General features: G+C 45.1%; 1 long non-coding RNA gene across 1 annotated transcript; it reads right to left on the bottom strand.

Moving 5' to 3' along the window:
* Positions 1-623: 623 nt before the first annotated feature.
* Positions 624-4933, bottom strand: LOC135982726 (uncharacterized). The gene is made up of 4 exons (XR_010600272.1): positions 4796-4933; positions 2842-2913; positions 1784-1866; positions 624-984 (listed from the first exon to the last, which is right to left on the bottom strand). It is a non-coding gene; the product is annotated as an uncharacterized LOC135982726 (long non-coding RNA).
* Between the last annotated feature and the right edge of the window lie 827 nt (positions 4934-5760).

The following is a 5760-nucleotide window of genomic DNA, read 5'->3' as shown; positions in this document are numbered from 1 at the left end:
CACAACACTCCTTCCCACTGCCTCTATGCAAGCCTATTAAAGGCAGGGATACACATACAAAGCAACTCGTTTGGTTTTAGGAAAGTTTGGAAAAGGGAGTAGCTAGCTGCAAACGCCTGCCTTCCTTCCTTCCTCCTGCCCACAAACCCCCACGCCTTCCTGCTCCCACTGAGCACCACGAAAGGTCACAACTTGCAATTGTTCGCAAAAGACTCTCTCTCTGTGCACAGGGAGTTTACAGTGGAGATAGCACTGCCTGTCTGATTGGACATGGAAAAAAGTTGACTGTGTCATCCCCAGAAGTTGTTGGTCTAGGCCAGTGGCTCTCAAACTTTTGTACTGGTGACCTCTTTCACATAGCAAGACTCTGAGTGCAACCCCCCTTATAAATTAAAAACACTTTGGTATATATTTAACACCATTATAAAGCCTGGAGGCAAAGCGGGGTTTGGTGTAAAGGCTGACAGCTCGTGACCCCCCACTTAATAACCTCGCAATCCCCTGAAGGGTCCCAACCCCCAGTTTGAGAACCCCTGGTCTAGGCAGTGTTGGAACCATACCGCAAATGGCAGAAAGAGAAATGAGCCAGGGGAAAAGAAGAAGAATCTTTGCTTTTCTGATGATTTATTTATTTACTATTTGTAGGGAAAAGTGACACATTTCTTCCAGAGAAAGTGATTTCAGGGGGAATAAAAAAAAAGTCAGGAATAAAAACATATTTCTTTTTCTTGAGTCTGCAGATGATCTATCCATCCCTGTTTCTGGTGGTGGTGATAAAGCTTTGGCACAGCTACTTTCCCTGCAATAGACCAGGGAAAGAATGGATGTATAGACTGGTAAACATCAAGAGAGAGCAAACGATTCAGATCCAGATCAGATCTGAACCCAAAATCTGGTTCAAAGGAGAGACAGAAATCCAGTTCAAGTCTTTCACCTCCTATGGACTGCACTCCCAGGCCACTTCAGGTCTAGATTGGAGACCTACTGTGAGAGGATAAAGTGAAGTTTAGATATATGAATATGCCATATCATGATAAATACTTAAAGAGAGAGAAATAGAGAAGGGGGGTAATGTGGCAGAAAACCACTGTGAGGGAGATCCCTGGCATATGTTAATTGGCTGCTGAAGGGAGGAACAATTTTAAAATATGAACCTGGAGATAAAATCTATTCTAAGTTGAGGATGAGTTGAATGTGTCAAAGGGCCCTCAGCATAAAGAGAACATTTACTATTAATGGCATTCTAATTTATTTAGGGAGACACATCACCTCTCCGGTCCCGCTCCTCACTCTCGCACCAATCATTCAGGCACAATGGGCATGGGATGAGATCTTTCCTCTGATCTGTGTGAGGCTTGCTACCTGTCTTCAAGGAAAACCACTAACTAGCAGAGCTCTGTCCAACTGCACAATGTGACCCTGTCTGTACTACTGGCACTTCTGAACAACACCAAATATTGCTCATTCTAGAATTCGTCTCCACTTGTCTTAGACCCTTGGTGCATCTAGAAATCCACAAACAGGGGAAAAAAAGATAGAAAGCAAGAGAGACAGAGACTGGCTCAGGGAAGGGAATGCAACCACAAAAGTATACAGTAGGCCGGCAAGATCAAACTCAGGGTTGGGGGGAATCCCTTGTCTTATATATATCCTCATTAGTCATCGTTATGGCAACAGAGACAACAAAGATGCCATTTCAAAAGCACCGTGGTGAAGAGGGAAAATATTTTGCTATATATATAGTCTCCTGTTGACATCACAAAACCATTTGGAATAAACTAACCTTTAAACTTGGATGGCTCCTGTCCCCTTTTTTCTTTCTAGGCACTGACAGCTTCAAGAACATGCTGAGCATCTGTGGCCTTTCTTAAAAAGAGAAATTAAGAGATTTGATCTAGAAAGCTTTGGCTCAAAACCCTCCCTCCGGCTCAACAAAGCAAAACATACACACAGAGAGCCAAATCCTCAAGGCCTTGCTCAGTTCTTACTTAGGCAAACTCCTGTGGGCTTCCGTGGTAAATTGTCAGAGCAAACATTCAGTAATAACTAAGAATCTGGTGCTATCTAAGACACTTTGCACCAGCTGAGGCTCTGACCCTAAGTAGAGCTGGGTGAATGACTGTTCAGTTCGGTGACAGTTTCAAAAACATGGGGGGGGGGGGGGGGGGAGAGAGAGATGGTTTGGGTCAAGCCAAAAGTGTAATTTTTCAGAAATTCTGGTGAATTAAAAAAGCCTGTTTCAGGTTTGTTCTAGAGCAAGGATTTGAACAGAGGTCTCCCACATCCCCCGTAAGTACCATAACCACTGAACTAAAGAGCATACATGGGAATGGGGTCATGGCAGTAACAACTAAGGAATTCCCTGGAAAGGCACAAACTATTGTTTATAGCAAAGTTTGGGCTTAACAGTGAAAATATTAAAGAACATTATTTAGGAAGTTTGCTTCAATAATCTAAAGCGTTTCAGGATAATGTCTCTGTTACTCTGGGACCCTGATCTGGGTTGGGCCCTAGATACTACTGTAATAAACATGCTCAAGAATAATACATTGTTACTGTTGTTCACTAAGCTATATACGTAAATATACTAATGAGAGGGAGAGGAGGGGACATTAAGGCAGGCAGGGAATTTAAAGTCTGATTCTCTACTGAGTTGTGTCAGTGCAGCCTCATTGAATTCCACTGCCATAAATCTAGTACAGTGGAGTATCAGGTCCTCATAAATCTCTGTCATGGCCTTCTGGCACTCCTGGGTAAAGCATTGGGATTGGAACTTTGTGGCAGCTCGCATGCGTGGGAGGCACAGGATCTTTGCCTGCACTGCTGTTGCCTGGGTCGTACCTGTTCTATGGCTCGCTCACCAGCACCATCTTTCCAAGAAAAACAAAGCCACTTTCCTCCATCCCCAGGCCGCTAGGAAGAGGTGAGAAATCAGAAAGTTTGCTACAGTCTTCTCTGGATGCCTAAGTCATTTATTTAGTTAGTTACCTTTTTGCAGAGCTGTAGGATTATTTTGTATTACAAAGCCCAGGAGCTAATCACACTGAAATTTGGGGCAGTTCAGGTACAGATTCATATTCAGCCAATGGGGCCAGGATTTCACCCTGATGTATAGTTCTTTTGTTTCTATTTGAAGGTTAATTGCCTTCAACTCAAGCTTATTAGATGGCTGAAAGGATGTTGTCATCCTCTGCCCAGAAGTGTCTGCACTTGTGATCCTAATGAAGCAATGTAAGGTGAGTTGTGATATTCTAAGAGCCATAGAGGTTAAGGCCAGAAGGGATCACTCAATCATCTAGTCTGACCTCCACCACCACCCAGCACCTAAATTCAACAACTGAAATTAGACCAAGTATTACAGCCCATAGGAGACCAGAGCATTATCTGCCACAGACAGAGAATAGGAGGGACCAAGGGGCACCAGTGCCTGAGGCCTCTGCAATAGCAGGGTAACATTAAATGAGATAACCAGATAAACCTGGCAAATGACCCACATGCTGGAGGAAGGTGACCCCCATCCAAGATCACTACCAATCTGGTCAGGTGGAAAATTTCTTCCCAGACCCACATGTGGTGATCAACTAGATTTTGAGCAGCTGGGCCAGAGACAGCCAGCCAAGCACCAGAGAGAGAGAGAGAGAGAGAGAATGTTTGGTGCCACCTCAGTCTTGGCCCACCCTGCCCAGTGTCCCATCTCTAGCTGTGGCCATCCCTGATGCTTCAGCAGGAGGAGATTTAAAAAAAACAGACTACATTGGGAAAGGAGGCGGAGAGAGAAAATCCCTTCCTGACCTTGCAGGTGGCCAGTTGAAACCCTGAAGTACGAGCTTTAGGAAAACAAGCAAGTCAGAAATGAGTCCCAAGAAGGAGTGCTGAGTGCAGCCCTTACCATCACAAGCAACCCCATCATACAACTTTACTTCTAATTTAGTCCAGCTCTCTCAGAGCTGAGTTGGTTGCCTACATGACTCCTATTGGGAGGCTGTTCCAGAACCTGACCCCTCTGATATTTGGAAACCTTCTGATTTCCAGACTGAATTTGTTCATGGCCAGTTTACAGCCATGCATTCTTGTGCCATCCTCCTCCTGTAGCTTAAATAGCTCTTCAGCAGATTAAGAATAGTATAGAGCTCTTGAATGCACCAGGGCTTTTAAAAAAAAAGTTTTTAATCAAAATCTCTTTGGTTATGGATAGTCAGGGCTTGATATGGCGAGTTTGAACTGACACAGCAAAGAGAATGAGGCACTTGGGAATTGTGGGCCTGTATTCAAGCAGGCCCTCCTCAAGTGCCCCCTAAAGTTACAGGTAGTTCCATGGGCATCCCAGCCTCAGTTTCCACAGGTTAAGAATCTTCAAACACCATCTTGATTCTGCAGTTCAATGCTACCCTTGCTGCAGGCTAGTTTTTTAACATAAATGCTTCAGAATAGCCCTCACAGTATAGCCCGCTACCAAAAACCAGGCTCTGCTTCAGGCTCCCTCTTCCACCACGTTCCCTAACCAAACTCCAAGCCCAAACAAAAAAGTACAAAATAAACAGTGTCTGCCTGCCTTGGGTTTGACAAACATGTGAAGTAACCCAGGCCCACCCACACTGGGCTAAAATCCCAGTTCTCCTGGGTTCTCTCCCAATTCAGGGTTGTTCCCCTGGACCTTCCTTCTCCCTGATCTTAAAGAGGCCAGCAAACTTCTCTTTGCTGCTGTCCTGCCCCTGGGCTTCCCCCACTCTTAGTCCTTCATGCATTCTACTCTACTTGTCTGGCACCCCCACCCCCATCATTTCCCTGGGCTCACAGAAGTCAATGGACAAACTTCCCCTCCACTTTTCTCCTGGCCATGAGCTTTATCCAGATCTCTGCCTCTATAGAAACCTCTCACCCAAACCTTAGCTGCCTGCTGCTTGACCCTTTATGTAAGTCAGGTGTCTTCTCTCCAGTCCCATTAGAAGGCACTTAACCAGGCACAGGTGGATTGGGCCTACTCCCTCTTAAAGGGGCCAGTCCCCCGTGACAGGGTCACTATCTATTATTAACTCATCTGCAGTTCCATGGTGAGCACAAGGGAATTTACAATGTGTTATTACATGGCCACTCTATGTATTTTGGATCAACTCATTTAAAACAAAACAAAATTGTGGTCTACCAATAAGAGCTAATACAATTCAAATAGATTTGTGTCAATCTGATGCCAAGGGCAATCAAGAATCCCATGTGGTTTCAGATGTGTAGCAGCATGCCATCTCTCCATGCTCCTAGTGCAATGTACTGTAGCTCTCCAATGCCTCAAGGCCTAGCATAGGCAGCAGTGTAGAGGATTTCACCCTCCTTGGTTTCTCTTCAATATCACCTCCTTCTAGGGAAATTTGGAAGTGCTGCAACCCCCACCCCTTTCTAGTTCTCTGCCAGGATCCTCCCAGACAGAGGTGGCTTCATTTGCCTCCCCTTATCCCCCCTTCCCTACGCCCCCCAAAAGAAATTGTTAACTTTTGACACCCAGTGATAAAGGTGTGACACACAGAACTGGGGAAGAGGAATTGCTCAGTGGTTTGAGCATTGACCTACTAAACCCAGGGGTGCGAGTTCAATCCTTGAGGGGGCTACTTAAGGATCAGTGGTAAAAAAAAAAAATCAGTCCTTGGTCCTGCTAATGAAGGCAGGGGGCTGGCCTTGATGACCTTTCAGGGTCCTTTCCAGCTCTATGAGATATATATTATAACTGCAGTAGCAAAAAATGCTCTTTACTTCCCAGCCCCTGACTTT

The sequence above is a fragment of the Chrysemys picta genome, chromosome 4 (assembly GCF_011386835.1).
Source record: "Chrysemys picta bellii isolate R12L10 chromosome 4, ASM1138683v2, whole genome shotgun sequence".
NCBI lineage: Eukaryota > Metazoa > Chordata > Testudines > Emydidae > Chrysemys > Chrysemys picta.
This window is presented reverse-complemented; position numbering and strand designations above follow the sequence as displayed.